We start from the raw sequence: 21499 nt of genomic DNA, 5'->3' as shown, positions 1-21499 counted from the left end.
GTGCCTGCACCCTCAGAATCCACACTCATTTCCAAAATCACAAAATCCAAGGCATAAAAACGAACCCGAACACCCTCCAGTAGATGACTTGACGTAGCAGTACCTCACAAAGGCCAAGTACTACCACAATGATGCAACAACCAAGGTAGCACAGTAAAACAATGTCACAACAGGATGTGAACCATGTGTGGTACATAACATAGGATGATGCACCATTTTGTCACAGGTCCCGTGTACAGGCGCGGGAGTGTCACGAAACAACCACCCCCACCATGTCCCGGGTGCCTGCAAGGTCAAACTCACACAGGCCCCTGAAACCCTGGTGGGGAAGGAGGTTCAGGGATATGCAGTCGGGACAGGTGTTGCCACACTGGATAACTGGAATGAGTGGCAGGAGAGGGGAGGAGGAATGACACATGAAAGTAGGGAATGCACGAAAATGTACTACCTGCATGAACACATACACAATCCAAACAAACTTGGACATCATTGTCATGGCCTTCTGTAGTCCAGGCTTAGGAGTGGTACGAACCAACCACCCCCTCTAGGGTTTTTTTTCGCCTGCAAGTTCGGGGTTTACACAGGCATCCGCAACCCCACAGCGGGGAAAGAGGGTTAGGGAACGCTGCTTGGATAGGTACGGGAAACAGGAACACCGGGTAGAGGGTACAGGGTTCAAAATTGCATAGGATTCCGGGTGATTAGGGGGAAAAAAACATACCAGATTGAATCACACATACATCCATGCATTAGTGCACCCCCCAGCAGGCCTATGCAGAGCAGTTTGAAAGAAAAACAACAAGACACTTAGCTCTGGTTTTGAGTGCTGGCCTCCTGCCTGCGCACTCTCAGGTCCGGTTACAGGAGCACTGCAATGCTGCAAAGAGAGCCACAGTCAACAACCTGTACGTGCCAATTACACAAAAACACACCACCAAACATGCCCCATAGCAACAAACTACTCTACAAACAGACAATCTGGTGTAGATGCTTTGTACCCATATATAACATTACCCCTGTGACGGGTCATACACAGTCAATGCAGTAAGTCAGCCGCCGGTGGGTGCGTCGCAAATGGAACACCAATGTGTCACAATTCACACAACATGCAATGTTCCCTGGGTAAGCAGACAGACCCATATAGCAAGCCATGACTTCAGAGCAAGTGCGTACCACCATGACCGAAACAAAGTTGGCAGTGCATGTATCAAAATGTACATGGAAATGAAATGCACTGCACCCGAGTATGTCCCTTGCTGTATGTCCCTGTGAGCTGCCCCTTTCCATGTCTCGGAAGGCTACATGGTTGTTACAAGTGCCTCAATGGACCTTGGTGTACCGGAGGGTATGTGCCACAGCCCCTGCAGGTATCCCAGACAACCTTACAATCAACAGCCATCAGTCCACCAACACATCTGAGCTGCATTGTGTGCTTCAACACCAATATTCGTCCAAGCTCACCCTCAGTGCTGTGACTAAGCCTGCATGTGCAACTCGCCTGGTGCAAGCTTTGCTGTGTTGTGGCCCCCCCTGTGCTGCTCACCTTGGCTGGAGTTCCTTGGAACACGTCAGCAGTTCTAGGATGTAGGTCTGCAATCCCTATGCCTCTGCTTGTGCACACATGTGCATGTGGGCACCAACAAACGTGTCCAGAATTCCAACGTCCAATGGGCCATGTCTGCTGGCAAAGGTGGTCTGGAGGCTCATCCCCCTGCAGAAAGGGCATGAAACACATGATTAATGCTTCAAAGTCATCTGTGTGTGTCTCTTCAGGCATCCCATTACTTGACCATGTCAGAGAGTCACATTATAAATCACACCATCAGTCCGTCTTTCACATCCAAAGTGTGGAACACTATCTACAGCATGAATTGCAACAAGCACGTGTACAGTAAAGATAAGAAACATACTACACAATGCATAGCAATTAATGTACACATTAATCATGAAACACCCCATCTAGCAAAAGCTGAACAGTGGACAATAACACCAAAATCATCCCCACTAGGGGTGTAAACACAAGTCACACAGCACCAGACATGCCACAGATATGACAGTCCAAAGCCCTTGTGTAAATGTTTGTGACACCGAACCATCCTCGCGAGCCTATGGATAAGGGAGGCAGGAGTGGAATTTGTGAGTCAAGGACCCCAAGCAGCAAACACATACACAAGACAAGCCTGAAGGGCCCAGCTGGAACAGACAGTGGATGCCTTCAAAAGCCACAAAGCACCGCACCGTCACATGAAAGCACAATAGACAAGCAATTTTAAACTATATTAACTATTAACTAATTACACTAACTATGGAAAACCTACATTACCTAATTAAACTAACTATCAAACAGAAACTTAACTAACTAAACTAAAAGAAAAATCAAAAATGGCCACATACGACCCGGGGGGGAGGGGAGGCACCCAGGAGGGGGGAGGTACAGGGTGCTGCTCAACATCCACATGCGATGATGCTGAGCCAAAAAAAAAAACCTCCATAGGCTCAATGCCTGCACAGCCCGACCTATGTGGGAGATAGATGGTCGTCCGAGTCTGGCTCATTCTGGAAAGGAGGACGTGGCACAGTAGCCTGGCCACGCCTAGCTGCAGCTTGCCCCTCGTCGGCAGAAAGTCTGCCGGACGGGTGAGCCTGGTTCTGTGTGGCGATGTGATGTAGGTCTGCATGCAGAACCTCACGTGATACACGTGCTTCCTCTTGCAAGGTAGCACGTGTAACACGGAGTTCCTCCTGCAAGGCCTGGCTGGACAACCGCTGCACTTCCCGGCAAGCCTGTAGCTCAGCCGAGATGGTACGCTCAAGCTGTTCAAACCTCTCCTCTGCCTGCTGCCTCTGGGACATCATAAGGACACCCAGAGTGGATCTGAGGGAAGCATACTCCTCCCTCAGGGCATCCATGTGCGCCTCTGCGTGAGCAGCAATTGCTTGACGCAGAGACGGCATTTCAGCCTGGTGTGCCCTGTCTGAGGCCGCCATGCCCAGCCTGAGCGAGCGGGCCGTGGACCGTGCCACCTGCTGCTGGAGAAGCACCTGCCTAGCAGGGGGGAGCACAGATCGGGCCACACGCTCCATGCTCTCAGCGATGTTCTCCATTGCTGCCCCCTGCCGTTCTGAATTGGCAGTCATGTCTTGCTCCCACTCAGTATACTGCGGTTGCACGCGGCGACCGCGTTGCCGGGCTTGACCCCTGCGGGACCCAAGGACCAGGGGTCCTCGCTGTGTTGGCACCGCCCGCGGCTGCACGACTACATGCCCCGGTCGACGTGATATCCTAGGCACATCAGTGACTGGTGTGGAGGGTGACCCTGCGTCCCAATCCACCACGGGCAGAGGAACCAAGACTGTCTGATCCCTCAGTGCAGGTGTCACAGACAGAGGAGTGTCCACATCAGAATCACTCACCCCTGACACATGGACTTGATGCTCATCCAACTCAACATGGATGTCAGAGTCGTCATCAAGGCTGGACTCATAGGCAGCCAGAGACAAGATGGACTGTAGCACTTGGGGGTTTTCGTGGCCTACCACCCCATGACCCCCACTAGTGCCGGGTTGATGTAGTGGTAACAACCCTGTGTCTGGCATGACAACACCATCCTCCGCCTCCATTGCGTCATCACCTGAAAAATAGGGAGAAAAAAGGTCACTACACATGTCAGAAGCACACAACACACACACACACACACCGACAGCAAATGCATCAGGCAGACATGTGACACACAACATATAACCTGCCATGCATGCTGGGTCAACTTTGAATTGCTTCTGTGATCAGACCTGTTGAAAGGTGGCAGTTTCCATGGAAGTGGGTCTATGCAGTGCAGAAAATGTGTACGCCACTCACTATCTACATGTACAAGGACTCCATGGTGTGTGCCAGGAAATGTGAAGGCAGTGCAATGTCAAATTCAGACATCACGTGCATTGTGCATTCAATGTGTACCATATCTAGAAGCCAAGCACCCCTCCACCCCAGTAGCAAAGCAGGGATGCCTAGCATGGTATCAAAAGGCTGACCATACACCTGTGTATTGACAGGCAGTGTTGACTGGCATCAACAGCTGAATGTGATTCAAGTGACAACACTGCAAATGATGCTGGACAGTAAGCAGGACACATGATGAAAACTCTGGATTCCGCCCATGTGTGAAGAAGACACAACAACAGTTGGACAGAGTCATTGGCCATTGAACAGGTTGAGGCCTGTGAGCCACACAGATTGTCAGACCCTAAAAATGTGTGCAACGCAGGACTGAGCCACAGTTGACATGGGAAGGCTGATGAGATGGCAGGCAATGTATGTAACCAAGGACTTGTATTACAGTGATCATCCAGTCAAGGACACATAGAGGCATGGTGCAATGCACATGGAGCATGAATGGGCACTCATGTCCCTGCGGGACATCTGACCTATGCACAGTACAAGTGAGATACCCTGCATCAAGTACTAAGGCTGTACCACACGGCATATGTTTGGCAGATTCTACGCTGGAAGTTAGCATCTACACAGGACGCATGAACAAGAAAGTACACATTGGCAAGATTGAAGAACACCAGTGCAAAGGTGGAACTGGGGTGCAGAGTGGCAGAGGAGGGGCAAGAGAGCATGCCTACATGGAGTCCCCGCATGCAGGCAGAGGAGACATGCATGACGGAAGCATTGCATTACTTACACATCAGAACCATGTACACGTCACATGTAGCGGCAATCATGCACAACAGATCCCACAAGTGAAACACACACGTCCTCAACAAACACGCATCAACACTCACTGGACTGGGCATCAAAGTCCAGCATCTCTCCCACTCCTTCGACCAATTCAGGTGGTATGAACTCCGCAACGAGTGCCTCATGCGGAGTGAGCTCTTCCTCCTCTGGTGCAGGCCCACCGCCAGTCACCAGAGTCAAGTTGTAATTAGAGGCACGCTTAGCCTTAGTGCTGCGTTTGATGTCATTCCAACGCTTTTTGCACTCTTGCGCTGTGCGCACCTCAAGGCCGAATGAACTGACATGATCCGCAACATGCTTCCAGTGGGTGTCACGTTGGGCAGCAGTAGTCTGACTATTGGCACCCACTAGCATGTCACGCTGTGGCCCCGCACGTAGTCCACGAGGAAGTCCAGTTCCTGCTTACAGAAAGGCTTCTTCCTCGACGTGCAGGAGGTCGTGGCTTTGTGTGGGGTCCCAGCCTGTGCTGCAGGTGCAACCTTCCTCCTCTTGGACTGTGGCGCAGACCCTGGCTGGCTAATGCTGCCCTGATCAGTATGGCCAGTGGGTTCGGTGGATTGAGCCAAGGGAGTGGCAGGTGGAGGGATGACCAAAGGCCTGACTTGTGTCAGTGGCAGCTGGGTGCCCACTAATGGACCCTGCGCAGCAACATCAGCTGTGGCAGGGTCATTGACCGCAACGGTCATGGTTGGCAGACTCACAACCGGGGTGCTGTTGGGTGCATCTGCCCCTGCACTTGCCAACACCCGGCTGTTCGGGGCAGCAGATGACATGACTGCCCCAGGGACACGTGTCTTGGTCTGAGCAGCCCGGCATGCCCCTATGGTTTCCTCCCTGGCCTGTTGGAGATCTACCAAGCCTGTGCTGGCAGACCCCGAGCCTGGGTGGCGGTGTCCACAGCTGCACCTGCAGCTACCACTACCCTTCGTTCCTTAGCAGTCGATGGAACGGACTGCCGGGTCACACGAACGCCAGTGCCAGATGCAGAAGCTGCATCCCCCGGAACCACAGGGGGTGGTGGCATGACTGCGCCGACACATGGCACAACATTGTGCTCAAGTGGCGCATCCCTGCGTCTTCCCCCTCTGTGGCTGCCCTGGACACCCTGGAGTCCCCCTACTCCCTGGTCACCATGGCCACGTCCCCGACCACGCCCGCCACGAGGAGTATGCCCAGCTGAGGCGCCCCTCACCTTTGGTGGCCTCCCAACCATGGCACAGATGTAGTAGTGCCGGCACAGATGGAGTGGTGCCAATGGGAGGTGTACACCACAATTGACATGGGCAATTGGGGTGAAGGGGGTGGGAAGCAAGATGTTACCAGCCCCCCTGCACCTGCAAGGCTGTATGTGACCCCGGTGATGTAGTGACGGGTCACGCAACCCACAGGCACCCCAAAACTGCAGTAAAACCGTGCACGCAACCCTGCAGCCTACGTGCGTGGATTCAACCTCCCGCAGTACGCGGTGGCACCCAGTAACACGAATAATGCGTTCGCGTGGGACACGCAGGCTACTATGACATTGAAAATGGGTGCGATACACAGGGGCACCTGCAGTGGGAAAAAGAGCGTGTGCGACTCACCGTCTGACTAGCGCGATGCAGAAAAACACGTGTAGCCAATACCCCCGCCAAAAGAAGAGATACGTCCTTGATAGCTGAGAAGTTGTGATGGAAGCAGCAACACATGTCGGTCTCCACGAAAAGGCACGTACAGCGAACTGCTGGGCCCGCTCACCTTTAACCCGTGCTGAGGGAAACGCACGCGCGCGTCACGTCACTCACGCGCATGGCCCCAGGGGCGCTTGCGCTTGAGGGGCCTTCTGTCCAATGAAATTGCGTATGCGTGCAGACGCGCTTACGCGCTAAGGGCCTTTCCTCGAATTACATGCTGACCTGCCGAATTTTCATGTGCCAAATCACTCCGTATCAAGCTGGCCACGCATAGGCACACGGAAGACCACGGTCCTGCCCAGAAGGCAGAACTACTGCCCCCCAGAGCCCCGAGCATGCTCCCACCCGCCATCTGCTGCTGCCTGAATGCCTGCTGCCCACGTGCGCTGCCATTTGCTGCCTGCACATCAGCCAGGGGTGCTGTTGCTGTGACCACCCCTGCTGGAACCGAAGACTCCCGACTGGGATTCCATCGCTCCACAGCCCAGCCCCAGGACCCAGTTGCCCACCCACTCCTGCCTCAGTGCCACCGAAGTTGGTGTCCTGGTGGAGCAAGTCCTGGGGCAGTATGATGCCCTCTTCGGAAGTTCCCGCGCCGACAAGGAAGGACGGACTCGATCTGGACTGACATCGTGACTGCCATCAACGTGGGGGGGGTGGCAGTCCGCGACTTCCAACATGTCAAGAAGCGCTGGGAGGACTTCAGGTCCAGGACCCTGAACAAGGCCCGGCGCCTCTTGAAGGCAGCGGATTCCAAGGGGCGCCGGGGCCACTTGTCGGAAGATCAGATGAGGGTCCTGGAACGCATATCCCCAGCGCTCCACGTCCAGGTGCTTGAGAGGCATACCCGTCTGGAGTCGAGCGGTAAGTGTACATGCATCCTGATTGTGAGCTGTGCGTGTGGTGATGTTTCAGTAGTGTGCAGGTTGCACATCTGTTTGTATGGGGTCGAGTATGGGTGGGGGTGTACAGGGCCGTGGGGCTAACACATGCGAGGGCTGTAATGTGTGAGACATGGATGGTGCTTGTGTGTGTAGGCTTGCATGCCAAATGCAGTTGTGTGGGCACACATGTTTGGATGAATGTGTATGTAAGTAGAAATGTCCGTGATGTCACGCATGTATGTTGTTTTCAGCTGCATGTATCAGCACTGTGTACATGTGCATTTGTGTGTATTTGACAAGGGTGCAACAGTGATGCAACATGGATGCATGTGACAGCGGGATGTGGAAGCCTGATTGGCAGATGTGACATGGATGCCCATCTGAACACTGCGACACTTGGCAGAGGTGTACACATGCATGCAAGTGTGGTGGTGTGTGTACATGTGTGGTGCACTTCCTGTGTTGAATGTGATGTCTGGCTCAGCGTTGCCTGCTCATGCTGTTGTATGTGTATGGATGGTGCTGGCAGTTGCGATATGGCTGTGGTATGGCTCATGTGTGCGAGTTGAAATGACATGTGTGTTTGGGATTGTGATGGCATGTCTGAGGTTTGACAATGCCACTCATGTAAAACTGTCATGTGTGTATGTGTCCATTGTACAGTGCCCTGATGCCTGTGTTTTATTTCTCCCTGTCTGCAGCGTCAACTGATGAAGAGGGCAGAGAAGGTGCTGTGGAGCACAGCGGCGGGGATCCCACCGCCAGCCGGAGACGCAAAGCCCTGCTCCCCTCCCATGTTCTCATCTCGTCGGGGAGTGAGGAGTCCGGTGCCACGTCCCAGGCCGCAGCTGCCGGGGGGAGGTCCAAGAGGCAGAGGTTGGAGTTGGACTCCTCGGCAGCAGAAGGGGCAGCTGGGACCCCACAGGGCCCAATGGGGGATGATGGCACGGAGTCATCCAGGTTGGTGGGGGGTTTGGTGGAGGAGGAGGCCGAGCAAGCAACAGATACGGGGTCTGGAGGTGGGGATCCCAATGGTGCTAGTGGTGCAGTGCAGGACCAGGGACAGGAGGCAGCACAGGCCGCCGCGGAGGTGCCTGTGTGTAATCCTGTCCCTGATCCTGTCCCTGCATCATCTTGCACCAGCAGGGATGCCTAAGTCCAGACCCGTTTTCAGGCAGGGGATGAGCAAACGACAACTGGCCTTCCTCTGCCTGCGGACATGGCTATCCGGGTCAGGGTTGAGCCTGTCCTGACTGGTGTGGTGTTGCGTCAAAGGGCCATGCGAGGTGACCTGCAGTCTTTTCATGAGGAGACTGCACGTCATCTCAAATGGCTCGTTGACCACGTCAGCCTGCTGGGACAGGTCACCCAGGCCGGATTCCACCGTTTGATGGGGCTTGCTATGACCCCCTCCTCAACTGAACCCCCTGCGCGCCAGTCGTCCTCCGTGCCATCTTCCCACCCATCAGTCACCTGGGTGCCCTGTGGAGCTGCCTCTGACAGTGCGGCCAGGCTGGTGGAGGAGGCATCCCTGCCACAGTCGGGAGTCAGACGCCCAGCAGGGGTGGCCACATCAACGACTGCACCCCAGCCGGCAGAGGATGTGCAGGCAGCAGGAGGCAGTGCACGGGCAGAGGCACAGCAGCAGCAGCAACGTGGTGGGAGCCATGAAGGCTCGGGGCCTTCAACATCGGAGGGGCAGGCATCGGCCGGAGGGCAGGAGGACCCAGGAAAGAGAGTGTCTTCCCTGTGGCAGCGGTTGGGCCACGCCATAGATGCGGAGCGGCAGCGGGCGGAAGAGGCACGGCTCACAATGGTCAGGGCGGAGAACTCCATGCGGAGGGCCCTGAGGCGGGACGAGTGCCTCGAGGCAATCCGCAGGGGGTTGGAGGTGGACACGTCGACGGCCCTGCGGACACTCGGGGCCATGGAGGAGAACCGCCCCTGGGACATTGAGCAGGAGTTCGATGATGCCCTGGCCCGGGACATCCAAAAGTGAGCCGTCAGACTAGCCCGCTGCCCTTGTACATAGTTATGTAGGTAGTGTTAGGTTTCCTTTGTTTTTTGATTTATTTTGGACCTTTTGGACATTGGCCACATTTTTGTATATAGTTTATTTTATTAGTTAGTGTTCTTTTTACCCATGGAGCAATGGCTTTCAATTATTATTTCCCATTGGATTTTCTTTTGTGGACAGTGACTTTGGACACCATTACTTTGGATTATGATTTTTGTTTTTTCTTTTTTTCACGGACATGCTTCTTTTCATTTTTGTACATTCCCATTTCTGTTTCTTTATTTTTGAATCTATTTATGTTTCCTTTAATGCATATTTTTTTATCGAACTTCAATGTGTAGTATCATCTCATTGGATTCATGCATATCATGATATGGGTTTTGAGATTCATTGACACCCATTGGGTGTATGTGAGGCACATGTGTTTGTTTCGAAACTTGCAATTGGTGTTCTGTCATGTAATTGCCATTTCTGAGTGGGTGGATGCAATACTCAGGTGGGTGTTTTGCATTTGGAGGCTGACCATAGGGACCAGGGATCTAGATTGTGATGATGTTGGCTGGCGAACATGAGTTGGGGCCTGCTGGCAGATGCCCCACAGTGCTGGGGGGTGGGGGTGGTGGGAGACATGGGTGGGGGCCTGGTGGAGGGTGCCCCTGCACTGCTGGGGGGTGGGGGTGGTGGGGACATGAGTTGGACATGGGTGGGGGCCTGCTGGCAGGTGCCCCACAGTGCTGGGGGGTGGGGGTGGTGGGGACATGAGTTGGACATGGGTGGGGGCCTGCTGGCAGGTGCACCACAGTGCTGGGGGGTGGGGGTGGTGGGGACATGAGTTGGACATGGGTGGGGGCCTGCTGGCAGGTGCCCCACAGTGCTGGGGGGTGGGGGTGGTGGGGAACATGAGTTGGACATGGGTGGGGGCCTGCTGGCAGGTGCCCCACAGTGCTGGGGGGTGGGGGTGGTGGGGAACATGAGTTGGACATGGGTGGCGGCCTGCTGCAGGTGCACCACAGTGCTGGGGGGTGGGGGTGGTGGGGACATGAGTTGGACATGGGTGGGGGCCTGCTGGCAGGTGCCCCACAGTGCTGGGGGGGTGGGGGTGGTGGGGACATGAGTTGGACATGGGTGGGGGCCTGCTGGCAGGTGCCCCACAGTGCTGGGGGGTGGGGGTGGTGGGGACATGAGTTGGACATGGGTGGGGGCCTGCTGGCAGGTGCACCACAGTGCTGGGGGGGACATGAGTTGGACATGGGTGGGGGCCTGCTGGCAGGTGCCCCACAGTGCTGGGGGGTGGTGGGGAACATGGTTTGGACATGGGTGGGGGCCTGCTGGCAGGTGCACCACAGTTCTGGGGGGTGGGGGTGGTGGGGAACATGAGTTGGACATGGGTGGGGACCTGCTGGCAGGTGCACCACAGTGCTGGGGGGTGGGGGTGGTGGGGACATGAGTTGGAAATGGGTGGGGGCCTGCTGGCAGGTGCCACACAGTGCTGAGGGGTGGGGGTGGTGGGAGACATGGGTGGGGGCCTGGTGGAGGGTGCCCCTGCACTGCTGGGGGGTGGGGGTGGTGGGATACATGGGTGGGGGCCTGGTGGAGGGTGCCCCTGCACTGCTGGGGGGTGGGGGTGGTGGCGACATGGGTGTGGGCCTGGTGGAGGGTGCCCCTGCACTGCTGGGGGGTGGGGGTGGTGGGAGACATGAGTTGGACATGGGTGGGGGCCTGCTGGCAGGTGCCCCACAGTGCTGGGGGGTGGGGGTGGTGGGGACATGAGTTGGACATGGGTGGGGGCCTGCTGGCAGGTGCCCCACAGTGCTGGGGGGTGGGGGCGGTGGGGAACATGAGTTGGACATGGGTGGGGGCCTGGTGGAGGGTGCCCCTGGTGGCTGGGGGTGCTGGGGGACATGCGTTGGTGGGCAGTAGTGCAAGTTGACATGTGGGTTGGCTGGGGGGCATGGCCATGGTGGATGGGGTGCCTGCAGGACATGTGCAGGGTAGCCCTCTGTGGTTTGAGCCACCTGCAGGGGCCGTGGAGGGTGTAGAGGGAACACCTGGGAGGACCCACACGTGCAATTCATGTGTGGTGCTCCCCGCGCACCCCTGGAATACACGTACCCTGCTGATATCGCGTGTGAAACTTCCCGTGCACCCCGAAATACACGTAGCCTGGACATTCGCGTGTGGAACTTCCCGCGCACCCCTGATATACACATACCCTGCTGAATTCACGTGTGAAAATTCCTGCGCACTCCTGATGTACACGTACCCTGATGGAATCGCGTGTGGAACTTCAAGCGCACCCCTGTAATACAAGTACCCTGCTGAAATCGCGTGTGGAACTTCCCGCGTACCCCTGGAATACACGTACCCTGCTGATATCGCGTGTGAAACTTCCCGTGCACCCCGAAATACACGTAGCCTGGACATTCGCGTGTGGAACTTCCCGCGCACCTGTGGAATACACGTACCCTGCTGATATCGCGTGTGAAACTTCCTGCGCACCCCAAAATACACGTAGCCTGGACATTCGCGTGTGAAACTTCCCATGCACCCCGAAATACACGTAGCCTGGACATTTGCGTGTGGAACTTCCCGCGCACCCCTGATATACACATACCCTGCTGAATTCACGTGTGAAAATTCCTGCGCACCCCTGATGTACACGTACCCTGATGGAATCGCGTGTGGAACTTCAAGCGCACCCCTGTAATACACGTACCTTGCTGAAATCGCGTGTGGAACTTTGTGCGCACCCCAGGAATACACATACCCTGCTGATATCGTGTGTGAAACTTCCTGCGCACCCCGAAATACACATAGCCTGGACATTCGCGTGTGGAACTTCCCGCGCACCCCTGGAATACACGTACCCTGCTGATATCGCGTGTGAAACTTCCCGCGCACCCCGAAATACACGTAGCCTGGACATTCGCGTGTGGAACTTCCCGCGCACCCCTGATATACACGTACCCTGCTGAATTCACGTGTGAAAATTCCTGCGCACCCCTGATGTACACGTACCCTGATGGAATCACGTGTGGAACTTCAAGCGCACCCTGTAATACACGTACCCTGCTGAAATCGCGTGTGGAACTTCCCGCGCACCCCTGGAATACACGTACCCTGCTCATATCGCATGTGAAACTTCCCGCGCACCCCGAAATACACATAGCCTGGACATTAGCGTGTGGAACTTCCTGCGCACCCCTGGAATACATGTACCCTGCTGATATCGCGTGTGAAACTTCCCGCGCACCCCGAAATACACGTAGCCTGGACATTCGCGTGTGGAACTTCCCGCGCACCCCTGGAATACACGTACCCTGCTGATATCGCGTGTGAAACTTCCCGCGCACCCTGAAATACACGTAGCCTGGACATTCGCGTGTGGAACTTCCCGCGCACCCCTGGAATACACGTACCCTGCTGATATTGCGTGTGAAACTTCCCGCGCACCCCGAAATACACGTAGCCTGGACATTCGCGTGTGGAACTTCCCGCGCACTCCTGATATACACGTACCCTGCTGAATTCACGTGTGAAAATTCCCGCGCACCCCTGATGTACACGTACCCTGATGGAATCACGTGTGGAACTTCAAGCACACCCTGTAATACACGTACCCTGCTGAAATCGCGTGTGGAACTTCCCGCGCACCCCTGGAATACATGTACCCTGCTGATCTCGCATGTGAAACTTCCCGCGCACCCCGAAATTCACGTAGCCTGGACATTCGCATGTGGAACTTCCTGCGCACCCCTGGAATACATGTACCCTGCTGATATCGCGTGTGAAACTTCCCGCGCACCCCGAAATACACGTAGCCTGGACATTCGCGTGTGGAACTTCCCGCGCACCCCTGGAATACACGTACCCCGCTGATATCGCGTGTGAAACTTCCCGCGCACCCCGAAATACACGTAGCCTGGACATTCGCGTGTGGAACTTCCCGCGCACCCGTGGAATACACGTACCCTGCTGATATCGCGTGTGAAACTTCCTGCGCACCCCAAAATACACGTAGCCTGGACATTCGCGTGTGAAACTTCCCGTGCACCCCGAAATACACGTAGCCTGGACATTCGCGTGTGGAACTTCCCGCGCACCCCTGATATACACATACCCTGCTGAATTCACGTGTGAAAATTCCTGCGCACCCCTGATGTACACGTACCCTGATGGAATCGCGTGTGGAACTTCAAGCGCACCCCTGTAATACACGTACCCTGCTGAAATCGCGTGTGGAACTTTGTGCGCACCCCAGGAATACACATACCCTGCTGATATCGCGTGTGAAACTTCCCGCGCACCCCGAAATACACGTAGCCTGGACATTCGCGTGTGGAACTTCCCGCGCACCCCTGGAATACACGTACCCTGCTGATATCGCGTGTGAAACTTCCCGCGCACCCCGAAATACACATAGCCTGGACATTCGCGTGTGGAACTTCCCGCGCACCCCTGATATACACGTACCCTGCTGAATTCACGTGTGAAAATTCCTGTGCACCCCTGATGTACACGTACCCTGATGGAATCGCGTGTGGAACTTCAAGCGCACCCTGTAATACACGTACCCTGCTGAAATCGCGTGTGGAACTTCCCGCGCACCCCTGGAATACACGTACCCTGCTGATATCGCATGTGAAACTTCCAGCGCACCCCGAAATACACATAGCCTGGACATTAGCGTGTGGAACTTCCTGCGCACCCCTGGAATACATGTACCCTGCTGATATCGCGTGTGAAACATCCCGCGCACCCCGAAATACACGTAGCCTGGACATTCACGTGTGGAACTTCCCGCGCACCCCTCGAATACACGTACCCTGCTGATATCGCGTGTGAAACTTCCCGCGCACCCTGAAATACACGTAGCCTGGACATTCGCGTGTGGAACTTCCCGCGCACCCCTGGAATACACGTACCCTGCTGATATCGCGTGTGAAACTTCCCGCGCACCCCGAAATACACGTAGCCTGGACATTCGCGTGTGGAACTTCCCGCACACCCCTGATATACACGTACCCTGCTGAATTCACGTGTGAAAATTCCCGCGCACCCCTGATGTACACGTACCCTGATGGAATCGCGTGTGGAACTTCAAGCGCACCCTGTAATACACGTACCCTGCTGAAATCGCGTGTGGAACTTCCCGCGCACCCCTGGAATACATGTACCCTGCTGATATCGCATGTGAAACTTCCCGCGCACCCCGAAATACACGTAGCCTGGACATTCACGTGTGGAACTTCCTGCGCACCCCTGGAATACATGTACCCTGCTGATATCGCGTGTGAAACTTCCCGCGCACCCAGAAATACACGTAGCCTGGACATTCGCGTGTGGAACTTCCCGCGCACCCCTGGAATACACGTACCCTGCTGATATCGCGTGTGAAACTTCCCGCCCACCCCGAAATACACGTAGCCTGGACATTCGCGTGTGGAACTTCCCGCGCACCCCTGATATACACGTACCCTGCTGAATTCACGTGTGTAAATTCCCGCGCACACCTGATGTACACGTACCCTGATGGAATCGCGTGTGGAACTTCAAGCGCACCCTGTAATACACGTACCCTGCTGAAATCGCGTGTGGAACTTCCCGCGCACCCTTGGAATACACGTACCCTGCTGATATCGCGTGTGAAACTTCCCGCGCACCCCAAAATACACATAGCCTGGACATTAGCGTGTGGAACTTCCTGCGCACCCCTGGAATACATGTACCCTGCTGATATCGTGTGTGAAACTTCCCGCGCACCCGGAAATACACGTAGCCTGGACATTCGCGTGTGGAACTTCCCGCGCACCCCTGGAATACACGTACCCTGCTGATATCGCATGTGAAACTTCCCGCGCACCCCGAAATACACGTAGCCTGGACATTCACGTGTGGAACTTCCCGCGCACCCCTGGAATACACGTACCCTGCTGATACTGCATGTGAAACTTCCCGCGCACCCCGAAATACACAGCCTGGACATTCGCGTGTGGAACTTCCCGCGCACCCCTGATATACAAGTACCCTGCTGAATTCACGTGTGTAAATTCCCGCGCACACCTGATGTACACGTACCCTGATGGAATCGCGTGTGGAACTTCAAGCGCACCCTGTAATACATGTACCCTGCTGAAATCGCGTGTGGAACTTCCCGCGCACCACTGGAATACATGTACCTTGCTGATATCGCATGTGAAACTTCCCGCGGACCCCGAAATACACGTAGCCTGGACATTCGCGTGTGGAACTTCCTGCGCACCCCTGGAATACATGTACCCTGCTGATATCGCGTGTGAAACTTCCCGCGCACCCCAAAATACACGTAGCCTGGACATTCACGTGTGGAACTTCCCGCACACCCCTGGAATACACGTACCCTGCTGATATCGCATGTGAAACTTCCCGCGCACCCGAAATACACGTAGCCTGGACATTCGCGTGTGGAACTTCCCGCGCACCCCTGGAATACACGTACCCTGCTGATATCGCGTTGAAATGACGTGAGGTATATCCCGCGCACCCCAGTGATACACGTAGCACGCTTGCCGTGCTGGTACAGGGTTAGCGCAGCCCTTTGCGCTGGATTGGGGATTTTGCACGAGAGGCGTTCTTGGGGGCGTAACTGGCGCTGCTGCAGGGTCGCTGCGCCACTGTGCGCCACGGCTGGTTTTGGTAGCTGGAATCCATGAATACGCTTTGCGCGGAAATGGGTTTTGGCGCACGCGGCTTGCGCAGGGATTCACACGCGCACACTGTGCGCCAGCCGCGTGCGCCACTTGTGCGCTGAATTCTATGAATTACCCCCTAAATATTGATAGAAAGCATAAACAAAGGAACAAAAACAACTTTGTTGCATAGATTTTAAAAGTGGTTCAAATATTTTGATTTATGGATGATGGGCAGCGATTGGTGGTGCCTGCTCAAATTGATCAGTGTGGTATATTTGATAGAATAAATAGAATAAAGAGAAAAATGAAAGGTCAGGTAAGTGTAGACAGTCAAGATCAACTTGTCATTATGCAGTATACTCCTCTTTTACTCTTATGCAGAACATAGGAAGTATCATTCAGAGTGGGGTCAGTACACGACCAATAAGACACTCATGCCGTGGCCTTGGAAGGGTTTGTTGTTAAAAACAGTATTGCGACATATGACAACATATTTGCATGCTACATATAAGGGAAAGAACTTACAGAAAAGGTTGGCTGTTTTAGAGTTATGGGAGATGTATGTGAAAGTCATAGGAAATGGTGCCCTAACTACAAATATGGAAGTACTATTTGGCCTTATGACGTTATTGTTTTTGCGTCAACCTACTTCAGTATTTTGAAATCATTGCGCATGTGCACTTAGGTATTCCATCTTCGAATATCTGTGCATGCGCTCGCTGCTAGTTGTCGTTTCACCTTTTCATGGAGTGCACAGGAAGCGAGTCGGTGTGCAGCTAGCAGGATGTCGTTTGTAAGTACTTTTTCGGTTTGGACTGGGAATCTTGGAACTCACTGTAGGTGCTATTCGGTAACCTTCCCTTTGATTTCTCCCTCTTTCGCCCACAGTTGTCAACGCATTCGATTAGGTGCGGGCCCCTTGGACACCAGCGGACTGCGGATGGTTTTTACGTCCACTGCTGCATGTTTGCCCCTTTCAAGAAAGATGCCTAAGTAACTGATTGTTTGGAAACCATTAGGGGATTCTAACTACGTATTGTTGTGTGAGACAGCATTTAACTTGTTACATAGCAGACACCCCTGCCATTGATATATTGTTTTTTTCATACAGACTGCGTGTACTCATTTATGGACCCATTAAGCCACCCACCTTACAATCCCAGCGCATGCAGTTGCATTTCGGGTGCACATTTATGCACCCCCTTTCATCGCTTGGGGTGAGTAACTAAGGGCACCATCTTTTTTCACACCCCACTTAGGGGTGGTTTAGATTCATAGTTCTTGCAGTGGTAATTTCATCTATGCAATGTTTTTCTCTAGGCCCTGATGCCTTTTGGGTTGCAGCTAGTGGCCTTAATTGTATTGTGCCATGGAAGCATATGACCATAAATGCCAGGTTTGTGCATTCCGTTTATCCCTTAGCGGTTTTAGGCACTTGGAGGTTGTCCTGTACACTATGGTGATGTACCCCTATTCAGCCTTTTCTGGTGTTAGCTTCTCTTCACCATTGGACACAGATCCCTTTTCTGGGCTTCACAAACCCTTTCGCTCTGAGAAATTAGGGGCACTGTCTTGATTTTTTCTTAGACATGCACTCCTCAAAATGTGGATTTATTATCAAAATAATGTTTGTAGTAGTTCTATATTTCTCCAGCATTGGATCTTTCATAGATTCAGATGCTTGAATATTCCCCGTCGTCAGACTGGGAATCCTCGGTAATAAATTTAATAATAATATATTTTTTTTTTTTTTAAATATACACCCATTGCTACCTAGCAGTGCATGTACATAGCCCATTATGGCCTATGAGCCATTTCATTGTGTAGTCCCTCCACCTCACTTTGGTCCTTTATGGCCCCAGCCAATGAGGTGGCAGGGCTTAAGCTCCGCCCCCGGCAGCCATCTTTAGATTTTTCACCGCAGTCTAACAGACACAGGGAATCCTCAAGCTCTCTGAGCTTTTTCAAATTCTTTCTACTTTTGTGTGGAATATATTTGGTAAATATATTCCATTTTGTTCCCCTTCTCAGGGGGTTTGTTTCCAATTAACCTGGGAGACAAAACTTGTTGTTTTCCTCTCAAAATCGTCGACTGAACTTCTCTTCAGAAATGGAGGCACCTCAGGCTGTCAGGAAGCCTTCCCTGTTCAGGGACTGCACGAGGTGCAAAAAGAAATTGGTTTACAACAAAGACCCCCACGAGCATTGCATTTATTGTCTGTACCCACATGACATTAAAAAATGCGAGATTTGTAGAACCTTTTCCACCAAGACGCTTCATGACAGGCATAGAAGACTCCTTTCTTACCTGGAATCCAGGGATCAATCTTCGGACGAACAGCTCCTGTCCAATCCAGCTCCTGTCCAATCCAGCACTCCATCTGAGAGACAAACTTCAAAGAGAAGGGCCTCTTCAGTGGAAAGGAGTTCCTCTCCCAAGTCCAAAAAGAGGAAGCTGGAATTGATACCCTTTCTGCCTCCAGTTGACTTACCAAGCCAGAAAAAGTCAGCAAAATCTGCCTCCAGAGGTAAGGAGGAGTTTGCAAAAAACGGGGGGGGCAGTCGTCGGCGGGGAAACCGCCCACGAATGAAGGGAAAGGTAAAGGCGCGTCATCGGCCATACCGTCGACGAAACCAGCAACGACGACGACCACGCTTAAGACATCGTCGACAATAAGATCATCGTCATCGGACACGTCGACCGCGAAGCAATCGTCGACGAGCAAGAAACACCACTCGTCCACGAAGCATTCATCCATGACGCAGTCGTCCACGGAACGCATTCCACATTCGTCAACGAAGCTCTCGTCGACGGCGAAGCCCTCGTCGACGGGAAAACCTCAGTCGTCGACGGCGAAGCCCTCGTCGACGGGAAAACCTCAGTCGTCGACGGCGAAGCCCTCGTCGACGGGAAAATCTCAGTCGTCGACGAAATCTCATACGGGATGCTTGTCGACGAAGATAGCATCGTCCATAACACCTTCAGCGGCACCACAAATTTCGGCAGTTACGGAGGAATTGCTGCCTTCCACATTTGAAACTCCTGTCATTGAAAGCAATGTCATTGAGAAGAATACTGAGACTGAACCACTGGTACAGCAATTTTCACCTTTGGGTCACATGGCAGAACTTCCGGATGTAATTCTTCAGGAAGAATTCTCTGATGCGGAAGTGGTGGAAGAGTCCACCGGTCCCTTACCGAAACAATACAGCCCTCCTTGGCAACCGTCCACGGGAGAATCCGAATACCCTCATGACCCGATACTCATGTTATCCGTGCAGAGGATTGTAGAAGAATTTTACAGGCGGCAAAAGGAGAAGCAAATCCCGATTGATCCCATAGAATCAGGAATTATTCCTAGAGAGTCATCTCCGACTCCAGGCACATCTGGTTGTTCTCCTCACAGGAGTAGACCGCAAAAACGGATGAGATCACCGGAACCTGCTCGAAGACCAAGGAGCAGCACCCACAGTGCTTCACCTACAAGAGTCCCGTCGCCAGAGTCATCGCACAGACCGCGATCTCCGGATGTGGACCCTACTATGGTACCATCCACCATCTCGGTATCAGACTGGCAGGAGGATCCTTTTAGAGAATTCTCGGAACCAGAAGAAGGAGAAATAACACAGGAGCCAGACGCATCCAGTGAGTGGGATGACTACGTAGTCGAGAAGCCCAGGAGGAGAGACTCGCCGGGCAAGGCCTCACCGCCGGATGATCTCGTCTCTTTCCACACCATTATAGGTAAAGCCGCAGAATTGTTTAAAATTCAGGTTTCTTCTGAGGAAAGGAAATCAGTGCTTTATGGGCACAGGGACAAACGAAGGAGGACAGTGACCACAATTCCTCTCCTCGATACCATCTGGGATTCCGGATCCAAGATCCTATCCACACCCTTATCGACTCCGGCGCTGGTGTCCAGGCCAGAAAAGAAATATAAAGCTCCAGATTCGGCACCACTTTGTTTGAGAGGTCATACGGAACCAGACTCGGTTATTACAGTGGCGGCCAGAAAGAAATTCGCCAACCCCTCCTCACCGTTGTCGGCACCACCGGATAAGGACGGACGTAAACTGGAAGCCATGGGCAGGAAAGTATCATCTTCTGCATCGCTTACAATCAGAGCGGGCAATGCGCTGGCCATGACCGCAAGGTTCGATCGCGAGCTTTGGCTCCGCATGTCTAAATTGGCGAAACAATTACCACCAGAGCTCCAAGAGGAGGCAAAATCGATAATCGCGGATGGTGAAGCAACATCGGATCACATGATCGACGCAGCAGTTGATGTGGCCGAATCAGGCTTCAGGCAGATGGCGCACGGCACAGTGCTCAGAAGGCAGGCCTGGATGAAGGCTACTAACTTTAGACCTGAAGTCCAGGCGCAGATATTAGACATGCCGTTTGATGGACAAGATCTCTTTGGAAAGAAGATAGACGATCATTTGAAGGGAATCAAGACAGACACAGACACAGCCAGAGCCATCAGTTCTTTAAAGGACAAAAGTAAGGACCATCGGTCTTTTCGTCCCTTTAGAGGCTCATCTTCCAAGTTCAGAGGATACGGTCGTTCCTCGTATGGTCAAAAAGCACAAGGCGGCACGTACCAAGACAATAAATATCAGTCATCCAACAGATACGCCCTTAGAGGCAGACGTGGCTCCGCCCAAGGGAAGTCACAAGGCAAGCAAAACTGACGACCAAATTTTTTTCCCCTCTTCACCACACCCCGGTGGGGGGAAGGGTGAGCCAGTTATTCCAGCGCTGGCAATCAATTACATCGGACAAATGGGTGTTGCAGGTGATCCGAAAGGGTCACACCTTAGAATTTCTGGACCAACCTCCTTCCCTGCCTCCAACATCTCGCAGAGTGCATATGCTAAAACAGGTCATGTCCGAAGTGCAAAAACTGCTCCAGAAGGCAGCAGTAGAACCAGTTCCTTATTCTCAGAGAGGAAAAGGTTTCTACTCCTGATTCTTCCTCGTCAGAAAGAAAAACGGTCAATGGAGACCCATCTTGTACCTGAGGGCACTCAACAAATTTATCAAGCGCATAACATTCAAGATGGTAGCTTTACAAGGGGTGCTACCTTGGTTAAACAAGCACGACTTCTTAGCCACTTTAGACTTGGAAGACGCATACTTCGTTATACCGATCCATCCAGCGCAGAGGCAGTTCCTCAGGTTCACGGTGGGAGAGCTTCACTTTCAGTTTCAAGTGCTCCCGTTCGGGCTAAAATCGGCTCCAAGAGTTTTCACAAAATGCTTGGCGCCGGTAGCGGCAAGTCTCAGGAGGGCAGGAACGGATGTTTTTCCATACCTGGACGATTGGCTGATAAAGGCAAGTTCCGCTGCAAAGGCTCGCTCGGCAGTGTCGAGGACTGTCAACCTCCTAAAAGAGTTAGGTTTCTCCATAAACCAGACAAAGTCCTGCCCCGTTCCCAGCAAGGTAGCTCTCTTCCTGGGAGCCGAACTCGATACCAGCATTCCGAGAGTGAGGCCATCCGCAGAAAGA

Source organism: Ambystoma mexicanum, chromosome 12 (assembly GCF_040938575.1).
Source record: "Ambystoma mexicanum isolate Mex_15411 chromosome 12, UKY_AmexF1_1, whole genome shotgun sequence".
Taxonomy (NCBI): Eukaryota; Metazoa; Chordata; class Amphibia; order Caudata; family Ambystomatidae; genus Ambystoma; species Ambystoma mexicanum.
This window is presented reverse-complemented; position numbering follows the sequence as displayed.